Below are 15,934 nucleotides of genomic sequence, written 5' to 3'. Positions count from 1 at the left end.
GACCGTTTTTCGAACAGCCGAGTATAATTAAGCTTCTGTGCCGTTTTCTAGCACGTTCTTTTGTTCCTCAAAAGGAAATCCGGTATCTTTAACGGTTCTCCAGAAAAATTAGGAAGGCTCGCGAGGAGAGCTTTTGCCTAGGCGAAATTAAAATTTATTTTATCCGCTTGCAAAATTTACGAACGCAATAACAGAAGCATTAATATGATAATACTAGTCAAGAGAAGATGGACGAAGCTTTATTGACGAAACGTATTCTAAAGGCGCGATCCGAAATAGTACAAACTTGTATATTAAATATTAAATCAACGGTCTGTCCGATGATTAAAATCTAATTATTCGAAATTTCAGTTGCAATTTTTTGATCGTATAAAGGAGAATAAATTCCTGTTAACCGCGATAAAGTAACAACCTGACTTTGACGACTCAACTAAAGACTAATACAGTGCTACGTACATCGTCTGCGTATATTGTCCAAAAACAATCTGTGAAGTTTAATTGCGAATAGTTGGAGTACGTTTCAGGTACAATTGACCGACAATGTCTATATTTTCGAGTCTGGTCAGTTTCAAACGCCATTCAGTAAAGATACTGCTTGGAATTCGAAAGCGTTGTATTTTATTTTTCGTTCTCGGTTCAGGAAACAAAACGTGTTATTCTCATATCGTCGAACAGTCGCTCACGTACAAAGGTTAACGAACATATACATTGAAAAATATTTTTTTCAAATCTGTTAAGAATAATCGCTGAAAATAGGCTTATACTAGGCTTAACGTGTACATCAGCGCTTAGTTTGGCATACGATAAGACCTGCGATAGCTAGATCGGGCTGGATTTCCCTTGCGTGCGTATCGATACACATACACGTCTATATGGAAGATTACATAGAATGTCTCGTAGTAGGATGGAGATAGGTGCCTAGAATGAGAAAGAGAGAGGGAGCGAAGAAGAGGGTGGAGAAGGGTGGCTTAGTACAATTTCTTCGAATCAAGCGAAAGCCAATTACAAGTTTAATTCAGAACTTTGCACGGGCGATAATTAGCCGGTAAATTAAATTTACTTTCGTTTCAAAACAATCGTGCAAGTTTGCCGCCCTGCGTGCCGCGGCGCAGCGCGTCGCGATGAAACGTCGTCCTCGTCCTCGTCCTCGTCGTCGTCGTCGTCGTCGTCGTCGTCATCGCCGTCGTCAGGAACAATCGAGAATTGTACAAAATTAATTATGCGGAACAATGACGTCGTAATGTCTGATGTTCTTCATCGATGCGGTGGTTTCTCATTGGCGTGAAGGAAAAATTCTATGAAACGTGATTATATATGAAGCAAAAAACACTGAATTTTGAGAGTATTTAATACGTTTTTACGTTACAATTGATATTGTTTAGAGTTCGTTTCTTTAATGATAAAAAGATTGTTATAGATTGCTGTTATAGATGAGAAAATAAAACGCATTCCACGCTGTTGTATCCGAGACCCGCATGTGAAAGCGACTTTACGTTTCCTGAGAATTGATCAATACTCACGCGATTAATTCTGCTGAGAATGTATCTGCGCGCTCTAGTAATTACTGTTACAGATACAAATACCTGCCTCGGCCGTATATTATACGAAGCAACCCTACTATAGAGCGGGAATGCGCGCCGTGAAGTGATTTCTTCGCTGAATAATTTAATCCTTACAACAGGAAAATATTAATCTACGAATTTCGAAATTGCGAAATTTCGTAATGCATTTTGTCACGCTCATTCATTTACTTAAAGTATAGAAGACGAAGAATTTATTAATAGCAAAATGTCGTTTAACGGTAAATCAATTAACGCTATCGGATTTCGAATAAATTAATTGCATGCATAATGTAATAGTATAATTCACTCACCTAAGTTAGGCAAAGGAACCTCCAACCATACTCGACAACCTGCAATCAATTATTTTATTCTCATATAAATTCTCATATATTCTCAAATATTCCGGTAGAGAGAAAGAGGTAATATATTTTTCTAATGTATAATAAAACACGCAGATAGCACGTCGGAGGATATTTTGTCAATATCAGTGACGATATCGAGCTACGTTACATTTTTATATCATCCTTAACTTTTAAGCTATTTTGAAAGAATACGATGTGTGTGTGTGAGTGTGTGTGTCATTCTCACTGCTATATCATTTACATATCGCTCCGCTGTATTTCTAAGTTATTACCATGTCACTTCCCTGTTATTTCCGAAAGATTTCTGTATCATATTGTTATGTACGTTTGTTTCATACATATTTTCTAATCTTATAAGATATCTATATTATGCATACGTATCACTGTCTTTGCACGTTGTTCTAAACATACACGTGTTCTTTATTCGAGAATGTTTAAATTAAGGGAACGTTGTGTTTTTTCTGTAGATAGCGAGGTGTATTCGACTCTCAAATAATTTTTTTACATTCATACATTCTGCGTGACGTACTGCAGTCAGTCTTGGGACGCCATAATCGCGGGTGACACGAGCGATCAGCCCTCGCGTTATACCCAGGGGCATCGTTCTACAACGTATGTTTCTTTAAACAAGCCGCTCTTTCGAGTAATGGTCTGCTGGGCTCGGTACTTTACCGTCTTCTGCTTTGCATGTTTCAAACCTACTAAAACTCTCAATAATCCGATCGAGAACTCAATTCCGCGCGACAAACGTGCCGCGTTGTCAAGCACGATATCAAGTATAGGCCGTTATAAGAAAATCATATATCGCTCGATAAGTACGTCTCGCTTTCCGATCCAAGTAATAGTGCGATTCAAGACTATAGCATTTTATTTTTTATAAACAAATACATAGATTATTTTTTTAATATTATTTCTGAGCACAATGATTAGAAATAATATCGTAGGCTGTCTTTTAATTGAACGGAAAATGGCGCGGCAAATTCGATCAAGGTTACATAAGGCGGCTAGTTTTTCGTTGCGCGTTGTCCGGCGACACTCAGGCATGAGGTGCACGGTATACGTACACCACTGTGCAAACGTGGAACGTCTTGAGATGCGCATACATTACGGACACGCGATCTCTCGTATAGAACTCGCACTGAAAATTACAATTTAAATGGCCGCCGTCCGTTCTCCCGTGTCCGCTTATCTTCTCGTTTTCATCTAAACATCTCATTTTTATGCGCCATTGAAATTCCACGTCCCTTCTTTCGCCGACGCGCTCCTCGTCCCTCGGTCACGCGATACGCCGTTGTCACTCCGCGGAACTTTTTCGCCCCCGTGGCCGCGCCGCGCCGGTTCGATACACCATCGGGGGTTACTCTGTTCGACCGCGTGCAAACTCGAACACGCACGCAGGTCGTGATGAGTCGGCACGATCGCGCACGCACGCATATACATACATCGACGCCTCGGATGGCGCGACGTACCGTACCCGTTCAAGACACCCTGTGTATAAGTCGTCGTGCGGTACGAACGGTACGTGGCATCGCGTTGCGTCGGGTTGCGTCGCGTTGCGTCGCGTCGCGTCGCATCTCGTCGCGTCTCGTCGGGCACCTGTGCATATCCTGTGCGTTTCCAGCCTGCGAGACGCCCCGCGCGCACTCTTCGCAGGCCGGAGAGTTGATTTAAAATTGATTTATGCAAATTGGCGCTGCACGAGCAATTAACAATTCCTTGTAGACCGGCTCGAGTATAGCTTTTCGACGAGGGGAGGCTGCGGGGATGGTTCGGCAAGGCACCGAGTCCTAGGACTCGGCGGTGGAGAAGGTCGAAGGGGGGCCAGGCATACCAAGGGAAAGGGCTGGCTGCACATAGCCGAGCTGATGAAGGACGAAACACAGAGAATGCGCGATGCTCCGAGAAAATGGAATTAATTTGCTAGGATTAAATCCGCCTAGCGCCGCGCTATAGAACGCTGAATGTTTCTCGCGTACGTGTGCGGACTTATTTAGACAGAGAAAGAGAAAGAGAAAGAGAAAGAGAGAAGGGGAGGAAGACAGTTCGTGAATGTCTGAAGAAAACGATGGGCGGAAAGATATGACAACAATTTCAGGCACCAATTCGATAATAGCGTTTCGCTTGTATTCTCGAGTATCGAGATGGCTTAATTTATAAATTAAAGTTTTTAATCTTTTTAATGTAATGTATACACAAGAGCAAATAACAAAAAGTAAACGAAGCTACAGGATCAGAAAATCAGGGATTGTTGCGCAAGACGAATGGCTACTTATTTTGGTTGCCTGCACACTGCCCACCCTTAAAGTCTTCCGCATCGGTGCAAATGGACGTCGTTCGTTTATATATTCCCACGTGTCCAAACAGGTGTCTACGCATTGTTCCGGCAGCGCTTTCTCTAACAATCCTATTTCTAGAATTTATCCTGAATAGGTCGACTTACTCCAAACATACGCAACCATGATGTTAAGGGATTCCAAAAATGTAGTAAGTTAATGTTATCTAAAATATCGATATTATTTATCACACAAACGTCAGCCAAAAGAAAGGCTAATTTGATCAATATGAAACTTGTAACGAATATATTGCGTGACGGACGTTGAAAGCGGTGAAAAAATCGATATTGCTCGTATTGAGGCGTCTTCGTTAAACATTCAGCGTTCGTTAGGGCCGGCACCCAAGCAGAAGATTATTTACGCGACAGTTAAGTCGTCCTGAACAGTTTCGTAGGGTAAGCTGAGTTCGGTTGACACATGGAAGAGGCGGCCAGCCAGGAATGTGCTAATGAGATCATTTAGCTGCCCCTTCCTGGCCCCTTTGCACTCTTTACCCCGCCCTCGCGTTTACCCCGGATCTACGAGGGAAAGAGACTACCATTGCTTGATTTACACTAACGCGCCAGGGACGTATTTAACGTTAACGAAGGCTCCCGCGCAGCACAGGACTTCTTTGACTAAGTAATTAATGGCCGGCGTTACAATAAAGTATTCCGTGTAAATATATGATGTGTAGTTGTTGAAATATCCAATTCTATAGCGTATCTAATATACAAAGGACTGAGCTTTACATATAATTACTCAGTTGTGAATTAAATCAAGAGCGGTTGAATATTATAACGTTAATCCGTTAAAATTATTTTCGTTAGATGTAAATTAATATTTATTGTATATATTATAAAATGTTAATTTATATAGCGATACACCATTTAATAAAATTCGTCTGTGAATAGTTTGTATGAAATATTTCTCGTAGCGCAAAATAATCGAGTTGTTCACCGCGTTCGATTCGTGGATCCCAATCGTGGAACTTTCGGGAGACAAGATATGGCCACAATAAAGCGGCGTATAAAATAATTGGCTGTAAAGTTCTGCGCTCACGTGCGGAGCCGGGGATGGGACGGGGATGGCGTAAAGGGCGAAGGGAATTGCGTGGCCTCCCTCTCCGGAGCTCTCAGAAAATTCCGCTCGGGGCTCCACGATCGTAAATTTCTCCGAATATTTTATTGTGTGACAATTTTTATGGTAATTGTCATTATAAATTTGCTTGGATTATTTATGCTCCGGGCGCGAATAAAGGGAAGGCTTAGGACGTAGGAGAGAAAGAAGGAGGTTTGAGATGGGAAAGGGTTGTTATTCCTTCCATCATTTGGCATTCGTAGGAAGATCGGAGATCACGACGCGTAAATCAGAACGTCGATGAGATCTGCGGGGTTCAGAAGGCCACGTGAGAATTTTCGAAGGGCGCCCGCTGAGAAATTCATTAAGGAGCAACTTGTTCATGTCGCAACTGTGTGCCACGGAATTTCGCGAGCCAGTGGACACGGACATGCGTCTCTTTGCCCGCATCTTCGCACACCTTTACTCGCGACAGTCCTCGTGGCTGATTTAAACGATCCTTTTCGATGCGCGCTTCCCGGACGTTAAACTGCTCGCTAAAGACGCGCTGGTAACGTGTAAACAATCAAGGAACTTTGGTGGAGGCGCGTCGAGATCCTCGCTGGGATTTTACGAGGCGGCGTAATTTATTGCTATATAGAATCGCTCGGCGTGGGCGGATTATTAGAATCTGTAAACAGACCGTGTCATCTCGTACACGCGAAGGGCTGTAGATTGGAGCCATGGCGCCCTGCGATTGACAACCTATAATTGGATGCGCTGTGATCGTAAATGGCGCGTATCTACCGGTTAATGATTTTACACGCATGCAATGTAATCGAGTAATCGTTACAACAGACCTCAATAATCGAAAGTTAGGAAATAGTGGTATTATTTCATGAAACTCATATGCGATAGATTTTCTTTCCTAAAAATTATATTCTGTATAGAACAACATTTGCGTCTTGCGTATTGAATTTTCTTTTCGCGGTGAACAAATTTGGCGCCTTGTTTCCTCGAAATTCTCTACGAAAATTTGACGCAGCAAATTCTAATTTGCACGGAAACGAACGTTAGAGCCTCGAGAATCGTCGCGTGGGACGCGTCTCATACTTTTCTTGGTTTTTCCCTTCGACGCAAGCAAACGAAATGAAAGCCTCGAAAGGTCCCGAACTAAACAGAAAGCAGGTTGCGCCGAGGTAAGACGTTTAATGAAATCAGCACGGTGTCTGTCTCTTCTCGTAGACTCTCCTCGGCGCTGTTTTAATTATACCGGGGCTCTCTCGCTAGTTGCGCATCTTCTCTCCTCTCTCTCCGCACCTCCGCTCATCACGCTCGTTGTGCCGCCGACGGGACACGCACACCGCGAGACCTTTAGGATGATTAGACGAAGACGTTACGAAATTAGTATCCTTGCAGACAAAATTGTCGAAGGGAGCCGGTTGTTACGCGCTCGCGCGTTCCTACACATGCGCGCGGCAAGCCGCTGTTTCTACGTTTCCAGTTAGTTGCGGCATGTTGGATGCGTTTGTCGAATTTACGGGGCGCGTCTACTGTCGAGCGATTTAAGAGAAAAACCATTTTTCTCGGATTGGCAATTTTATTTAATTCGGCGTTTCAGAACGAATTATACAAGGCAAAACGAAGACGTGTCTTTATAGTATTTCTTAACGTGAAAGACATTTCGATTAATTATTTTATTTATTCTCAAAGCACTTCATCCGTAATGTCTTTTTAAATTATTATTGCCTCTCTCGAGTCATTCTCGTTTCATGTTATCCATATTTCATACCAAAGTCGTGTTCATTCATTCGTCTACCGTTTCTCGATTCCTCGCGATCGATATTCCTATGTTAATTAGGATCGAGCGGCTCGCCCGCAGAGAAGAACGTATATCCCGCGAGATCGATGATCCACGACGAGCCGAATGCGGCGTATTCGAGGACGATTCGGTTCGATTGCGCCGACAACGCCGGGGCATTAATTAGCGTGCATAATTGTTTACCGGCGCTAAACGGAGCTGGATCAATATTTAATTGAATGCCTGCTAAATGCCAGCTGCATCGCCGCGGCTCTCAAATCGAGCCGGTTCCTCTGAATAACGGCCCCTGGGATACAATGCCCTGAGGAGGGGGCGGAAAGGGGAACATCCCCTTGTCGTATACGTTGTTCTACTCGGTACCTCATTCCACCCCGCGTCTTTCTCCCCGACTGAGTAATTATGATTTGAAAATGATGCATCGTTTTTTATCTCACGATGCGTGTGTTCTTTATAGGGGCTCATCAACTCTAATTTATTAGACGTTACATTGTGGTCACGTGTGCAAATATATCACAAAATTTACGTACGCCGTAAATTTGCAAATCAATTGCGGCAATTTTTGCTTTTCGTACAGAAGCTATAGTTGATTTCCGTAGTTCTGAAACACTGTATCCAAATATATGCTGCATATACACGCTTTGATTAACCCTGTTGCAGAAATTATTCTCGCTATCTCGAGATTATGTTCGCGGTTATATTGCATCCGTGAAATAAGAGTCAGCGAGCAGGGATAGCACTTCGTACGAGGGTTGCAACGGTGCGAGGAAAACAGGCAAATTGCGGCGGTCGACAGACGGGGCGAGGGGGCGGAAGGGCCAGGTTCGCGTGCCAGTGCTTTTCCACCCGGCTTTCCTTGTTCGGAGAATTCTGACGGCTCCGCGTTCGGGGAGTGGCTCCGTGTAAATTTGTGTAATTAAAAAGACGCCGCGCGTCGAGATTTTCTTTTCCCTTGTCTTACACTTGGAAAGATGTACAGCGAGAATTCAATGTTGAGGAATATTGGTCGCGCGAGTGAGTTCTCAGTAAATACGAGACAAAAGAAATTTTGGTGTGCTTGCTCAATAATCAAATATATTATTTATGAGCCGAAGGAGGATCGACGTTAAGTGAAGACTTCAAGGAATGATTTAGAAACTTTTAAGGAATTATTACAAGCAAATGATGCGAGAATAACGGCGTTATTTTTTTTTTTTTTTTACAGTCGGAAGACAATATAAGAGCGGCGTCGGTGCTCGCGGCGAACTCGTTAAATCCTCGGAAAGTTACTTTGAAGCGCTCGCGAAAACTCTAAAGTATCTACAAGCCCATTGGATAATATCGGGTTGGGGGCTCGGCAGTAGGGATGGAAACGATTACGATCGTCATAGTCGTATATTAGCATAGACGAAAAACAGACTCGTAAAACAACCACCGCGCCGCGTTGCATCGCGACGATTCTGTTTCCATGGAAATCACACGTTGCGCGATTTTGACGTCACACTCGCGGAAACATGCAATATTTATTTCCTCGTTATTAGCAAAACCGCACATTGGTTCATTATTTTTATCTTCGCTTCGCTTCTCGTCTCCTATCGTCTTGTCGTATTGGTGTAGCGCTGTTGATTAAACGCCAAACGGCGAATTTTGCTGATTAAACGGCTAATAGACAGGAGACTAAAAAAGTCCGAGATTGCAATTCTTTATGAACGCTAATATTTGCTCTATCATAGAAAAGTTCCGAGAAGAATTAATTGATATTAATCGAGGAAGTATTACTCATATATATAAGTAATATGAGGTATACTGTATAATGTCGTGGGAATTGTTAAATAACGAATGCATCGGCTGGTTTAGACATGTTTACTGTTACTCTTTTCGAGAGAAGTGGGTACATTGCGCAATGCCGGCGCGATATATGCAGTTATTTTTAGCTGCCGGCACATAAAGTAATTGAGTGTCCATCACACAACCCAATGTCCGTTCGTTCGCCTCTTGCCCTTCCTCCTCGCCCGATGGTTTTGCACATACCGTATAATGCCTCGGACATGCTAGTGATAAATGATTTCGCCAGATTGGTAACGTTTAGTTGTGTTGCGTGTCTTGGCAGGTTTGGAAATTGCTATTCCGCAAAATCCTCTCTGGCTTTTTTTCCCCGATGATAGATCAATTGTATTCAGCAGGCGTATTACAATTCCGCCTCCCTGGAAAGCGTTCTTCCATAATAGAGATATTTCGATGGCATTTTTTGATCCTAACACAGCACTTTGATTTAACAGAGAATCAACGGTAAATTATGAAGAATAAATATCATAAATTAATCTCTCCTCTTTATTTCTAAATTTCACGGTATTCTATGTCATTAACTTTGTTTTACGAAATCTATATTAATTCGTTTTCTCCCGTACGAATATAACTTACCGCGAAAGCGTTTGCGGCGGGCGTCTATTTTAAAGTTCGATAGTTCCAAATACGGCGCATCCGGGAGGCGTTCGATAAAGAAGAACACTGATGTATAGGTCGGCGCGCCTGTTCCGTGTAGTTGTATTTAGTAAATAGTTCCAAATGCGGACTTCATCCCTCGCCATCCTCCTCGAGTTCTCTTTTTAATCGCTATCTAACTTTCTAACCATTTTTCTTTGCGCTGATACAATCTCTAATATTCTCCTTCCATCTCGTCATTTTTGTTGGTTTCATATGACGATTCTAGATTTAGGAATGTATGTTAACTTTTTGTGAAGCTGTTGCTTGACAAATTTATGGTATCTTCGTCACGCGATACAAAATATAGGGGGACATAGCACGCGGTATTAATGGCCGCATTATGACCTTTGAATGAAGTGAGAAATAAAAGGATCGAGCGTCAGGCAGCGAGATTCCCAGACGGTGCGAGCTCGACTGTTGCTCCACGCTCGCTACCCGTTCGACGATGGCCCGTCGTGCCTATCTCCCTTTCGCTATTTCCGGCGCTATCCGTCAGAGCCGGTTACGGAGACACCGAACGCACGCTCCGGCGACGCCCCTCGTCCGATGCCATATGTCTTTCACAGACGGCGTGCGCCGAGTTATGTCCCTAAAGAGGTTTCTATTTACATCGCCACTTCTCCACGACACGTAGCTGTCTCTTTCTTTTGATCTTGCTAGATCAACAGCGTGAGAAAACGTCTTACTAACGGAGCGTTCAGGATTTATGACGACGCGACTCTTCCGCCCGCCCTTAGCCTTTTTTTTTATCCGCTCGTCACTATTATCGATATCGCGTCGATGAACGAAGCGAATTCGAATAATGTCGATTCGAAAGAATAAAATCCAGCCTCCGAGGACATCCTATACTCCTGTTTTTAGAGCGATCGGTCTTAAAACAAGGAGTTACGCGAGATGAGCGTATTTCAGAGTATGTAATGAAAGATAATATGCGTCGAAGAGAGTAATACGCCGATGCATCCAGCTCTTTGTTGATACGCGGATGTATCTTCGTATCGGGCGTATCTATCCGCCGCGGAAAGGACACATATTATCCCGGTACTTGTATTCCATGCATTAGCGGGGACGGAGCGCTAATGCAGAAATCTGGTATCGGTTAATTAATAACCGTAAAACTCAAACCTCGCGTGCGCGCACGCCCGCACGTTATTTGATTTCGTCGGAGATACCTCTCTTCCTCGCCCACGCAAATGGCATGAAACGCGATACCTTAAAAAAACTTATTGGCCCGTAAGTTACCGCGAGACCTGTCTAATATTCGCTAATGCGATGACCGGTGCCATTTCTTCCTCTTTTTTTTTCAACGGTAGCATGGAAACCGTACACCCGCGGAACGAGAGGAAAATGTTCGGAAAAATGACATGGTTAGATGTTAATTGTTAATTGTTTCAGTTGACTATAGAAACACCAGGACTCAGATTTTTAAGTCTAACCTGCACATACGTAATCTACTTACGATAAATTCTCAATAAATCATATGAGTGCGATTGCGAGTTTGTATGTTCTCGTGAATAAAATTTGGCCAGTGTTAACTATCGAGTATCAGACAGGTGTCGCATTTTAGTTGCTATTGCGATTCAGTGTCGTTCGATTACGAGCGTCGACCACAAGTTCGATTAATGAATCGCGTGTTAATAACCAGAATGCTGTAGAAAAGGCTGGTTGTACACATACAGGCACGGGTAGGTCGCGCGTTGTGCAGGAGAACGAGAGGAGTTCGGGGGAGGGAATTTAGTCCCTCTTTCCTCGGTGAGATGCGGTCGGGCACGGGAATAGGAACGGAAACGGGAACGAGCACGGGCACGGGCACGGGCATGGGCACGAGCACGGGAATGGGATTGGGAACGGGTGCGCGGGGTTGCGTCGCAGTCGCGCAGTCTGTACACGAGGACACGCTCTCGCGTGCAGCCCTCGCCTTGGGCTGCGGAGGAGCCTCGCAATTTAACCGGTTCGACATTCGCCTCGAGCTCTCGTAATTGGCAGGACGAATGAAAGAGCTCCGCGCGCGCGGACGAGGACGAGTGGCCGGGATTAACGATGGCGAATGGATCAGAAATTCTCCGCGAAAATAAAGTAGGTAGTAGGTGGCCCACCCGCCTGCCTACCGCGGCTGAGTGTAGCTGTAGTCCGTGGCCGTAGGTACGAGCCTTTGTTTGTCGTTCGCTCCAATTACCTCCGGCCTCTCCCGGTAGCTTCATAATTAACTCCCACTCATTTAACAAACTTTACTTTTAATGTTTTAAAAATAGTAATTAGCAGTGGCGGCAAGAGAGGAAGAAGGAGGATGAGGAAGCGGCGGAGGAGGAGGAGGAGGAGGAAGAGGGATAGCAGGGGTAGAGAGGAGACGAAAGAGGGGTTGGAAACCTGGAACGGGCGGACGGGAGACGAGGTAGAGGGGGTGGAAATGGTGGAGGAAGAGAAGATGGAAGGAGCGTAGCGGAGCGGAGGAGGAGACGCCACGTCGGTGGTGGTGGTAATGCTGGTGGTGGTGGTGCGGGGGTTGCAAAGGGGGTGTAATTAACTATCATGCAACCCCTTCCCAACAGCAGCAGCCGGCGTAGCAAGGAGGTAATTGGACCGGAGTCTTATACGTGTGGAGCGTTGGTGGGTGGGGGACGGGGAAGAGGCTGCCAGGATAAAGGGTTGCTTAAAATTGCACACAGTGCTGCATTATGGAACCTCTGACGAGCTTCCAGGGAACGGCCGTACGGATGGCGGCGTGGAAATCCATTAACCCCCTCCCCTTCCCGCCACCATCTCCTGCTCAAACTCCCTCCTCGACCCCCATCCAGTCGCGAATTAATTGCGATCGTCTAAGGACGAGTCTTTGTCGGAGTCTGCCGCGACTACCTGCATGGTCGAATTCGCGATCCAATTTGAGGGATGCGCGTAAACAGAAGGTGGCTGCCTGTCTTACAGCTCAATGAGAAGATAGGTCGACGTTCTTTCGAGCAACTCAATTATCGCGTGTTTGGCTAGGCGATCGTGTAGCTAAATGGGGACGGTCAGGCGATTAGATGATTTGGTGTTTCGTTACTAGTAAATGATTGCCCCCACGTCCCCTGCGTAGTTCCGTATCAATCTCTAAGCGACAATAGCAGTGTCAGCCTAACAGCAGATTGGCGTCTCGACGCTGATTAGTTGGCGACACTAACGAGGCTTCGCCGTCCCCGTGAGGAAACCTGTGGCCTGGCCAAAGGTCTTTAAGTCCTAATTAATGCTGCCGCGATTCCGCCCTGATACGACGTCATAATCTCTCGCAGATAATACCTTGTTCTCGCGTTTTTTTTCTCGCCAACTACTTTCGTAGCGAAGCGAGATTGACTCGATTCAACTTTGCGGCTGCCTGGATGTATATCCGGTTAGAGTTTTGAATATAATGGCAGGCAACTACTAGAACTCGGAAAGGTGGAGGCGGCAGCGGATGGGAAGCTGCTGGAAAAGGAGGGAGGGAGGGAGGGAGAGGTGGGCAAGTCGAGGGCTGCCTTTGACTAGTTGTTGTAATACAACAGCAATTAGCAGTAAACCTAGCCCTCCCTGCCGAGCTACCAACCTGTATGCTTCATAGTGTTTGCCTCGTCGTCTCGTCAACGAGGAGACGTGAAGAGGTTTAAGCCTTGTTTAACTCGGCAATACGAAATTAGCAATTTCCTTAATGCAGAGCAAATTATTCGGTTGCGGCGCGTTAAGTCACGTTTTTTCGCAATTCACCAACGACGACCTCTATTCTCATTGCCAAATGATATATCGCCTGAGATGCTTTGCTACGCGTTCTTTTTCCGCGCGATTAATCTTAATTTAGTAAAAATAATCATGATTCATAGTTCTTATATGGAGTAACTATTAGCGTCTGTAGTTAATAACTCTTTTTTCGCCTTTTCTGTCGACGACGGTGCCTAATGGACGGCTTTCATTATGCAGATCGAGCAGGTGAGCTCGTGGGTTTTAAGCGCTTTTAAGATCTCGATCGGTTGTTACTTGACCCTCCGCTCGATCGGCTGATCGCGAGCGATTATCTATATTTAGCCGGGTGTGATACATATTAGCCCGCGGTCTTCTTTCTCGGAAAGAAAAACACATTTTATCGAAAGCAATCTCGTTTGTTAATAAGTATAATATTCAACGGTACTTTAATATTAGCATAGAAAATTGCGACTGTTGTTATCCAACCAGCAGCTGCAACACTGTGTGGAAATAAATTGACGCGTAGGAGGGAAGGGGGAGGGATTCGAAAAGTCTGAGAGGGATACCTCTCGAAACTATAAGATGCGAGAGTGGCTATTTTTTATTCACGCACACATCTCCTTCATGCATCTTGTGCCACGCGGGCATCGAATTATCGCGAGCATTCACGCCGACGGATATTTACAACGCATTTAAACGAAACACCTGTTTCCCCTCGAACGCGCCCCGCTCGCCTCGCGCGTAATGCACCCTCCCGCCTCGCCCCTCCGTCGTAACGTCCGCGGTATCGCACGGTACGTGGATGTCGCATAATTCAGCCGATGTGATGAAAATAAAAAGCTACTCGAGCTACTCGGCGGAGACGGCCAATTAATTTGCGCCAAAGTGAAACACGCTATTAAGTGAGCCACGCTCTCGGTCTCTGGCGTCCCGAATTCTCTTGTGTATCGTCGTCGTTTAGTTCCTCAACTTTTAAAGCGCGTTACACGTAAGTGCGAAAAGTGCTGGGTGTATACGTCTCAACCTATTATTATATCGTAAATCCGAAAGAGAGTCCCGAATTCCGCGATACGCTAGAGCGAAATCAGACGTGGCCGTAATGCAAATACTCGTAGTGCAACAACCACGTACAACGGCGGTACGTATAGCTACATTTTCGCCTTAAACACCAAACCTCGTCGGACGGACGGGACCCTCCATTTCCAAGGATGAGCGCGCGCGCGCCAGGTAGACACGGCCCTGAGGCAACACCGGCGGACCTCGATAAGCATTCAGATTAGCGTGACGCCTCGAATGTGTTTACGTTTAATTACACTAAGAGTCTCCATTAGGCTGGACCGCTGCCAGGCTCAATTCGGAGACCGCTCTGTTTTACCGAGCGTAGGTGCACCCACTTAACTCGCCCCCACCTTTCCCCCTGTCTCCCCCATCACGATCCTCTTCTTCCGTCCCTCTTTTAATCTCTACATCTTCCGCTCTCACCTCTCTTTCTCTGTCTTTCTCTCTCTTTCATTCTCTCCCTCCTTTCGCCAGATCCGTCGATCTCCCTCATTTTTGTCTCCCCGTCTTCCTTGCATCCCACATTCGTCCCTCTTTTTCTTACGTAGGACATGAATGCCGCTCGTGTGTTTCTTTTTACGTCTCTTCCTTTGCGCCCGTCGGCGGCGCGCAGGAAGAAACTTGTTTCGGGAACGGGAACTGATACAATTCTATGGGGCATCACGGTCCCGGCGCTTTTCAAACACCACTCGCGGCAATGTCTAAGCTTTCAACTCTCTCGATCGCCCGCGACTGGATTAGTCGATTCGCTACGATCTTGATAAAGCGGCCGACGAGGGCGACGAGTTTGTTAAATTTTGCATTACGTGAAATTCGAAAAATTTTTTTACGCACGATAAGAGACAGATATAGTAGACTTAAAAGAAGATGAAGATACATTCCATTGTATAAATTATTTCTAACTTCTCTAACAAAGGAACAATTCGATGACATATGTAGAACTATCGAATTAACGAAGAATTTTCCAAATTATCATTCTTTAGTTAGCATTTTTTTTCTTTTCTCTAAGTAGTTGCGTTGTAAATCGACGGACGGGTATCGAACAAACAAGGGGCCTATGGAAGAAGCTCGAACGTGTCGCCGTGCAAACAGCGCGCTCAGTTAGCAGCCTAACGTCTCCTCGGGTGGCCGGCGCGGTGAGGGGAGGGTTGGCGGAATTTAAAAGCGCTTTTAGCTTTTAGCCCAGGCGATACCGCTAAGAAAACGTTTTAGCGGATTTCATTTGCCCCGTCGCGGCTTCGTAGCGGCCTGCCGAGACGATGGATCGCAAGAAACAGCGGAGGGACAGAAGGGAAGGAAGGAGATAGGGGAAAGGTAAAGGGTGAGAAGAAGCGGTGGTAGAGGCGGTTGCTCCGAGGGATGTTGGCAACACCGGTTATTAAGTAGATGCTACATTGAATGGGTGGATGAATATTTAAGACGTTCAACAAGTTGCGGATTTTTCTTTAATCAGGCTAACCTGCTGGTCCCCTCTTTTTCTACCGTGGCTCGGCTTTCTCATCCTCCTCGCCGGTTTCTACTTGCTCAAATTATGGCGCGAAACGAGTCAAGCTGTTTATGCAGCGAGAGAGAAAGAGAATCTCAAGGAGTTCGCTGCTTGACACACTCGGTCAC

At 45.3% G+C, this 15,934-nt stretch overlaps 1 protein-coding gene across 1 annotated transcript in view; it reads right to left on the bottom strand.

Annotated features, from left to right (window-relative positions):
- LOC139819610 (uncharacterized) overlaps positions 1-15,934 on the bottom strand; it is a 167,930-nt gene that overhangs the window by 120,721 nt on the left and 31,275 nt on the right. Inside the window, exon 2 of the mRNA XM_071789092.1 lies at positions 1,874-1,912. The gene's annotated coding sequence lies outside the window, so the exon portion shown is untranslated. The remainder of the gene's footprint in view (positions 1-1,873; positions 1,913-15,934) is intronic.

Source organism: Temnothorax longispinosus, chromosome 9, assembly GCF_030848805.1.
Source record: "Temnothorax longispinosus isolate EJ_2023e chromosome 9, Tlon_JGU_v1, whole genome shotgun sequence".
NCBI classification, from domain to species: Eukaryota; Metazoa; Arthropoda; class Insecta; order Hymenoptera; family Formicidae; genus Temnothorax; species Temnothorax longispinosus.
Note: the sequence above shows the minus strand (reverse complement) of the source record. Positions and strands in the feature narration are given on the sequence as shown.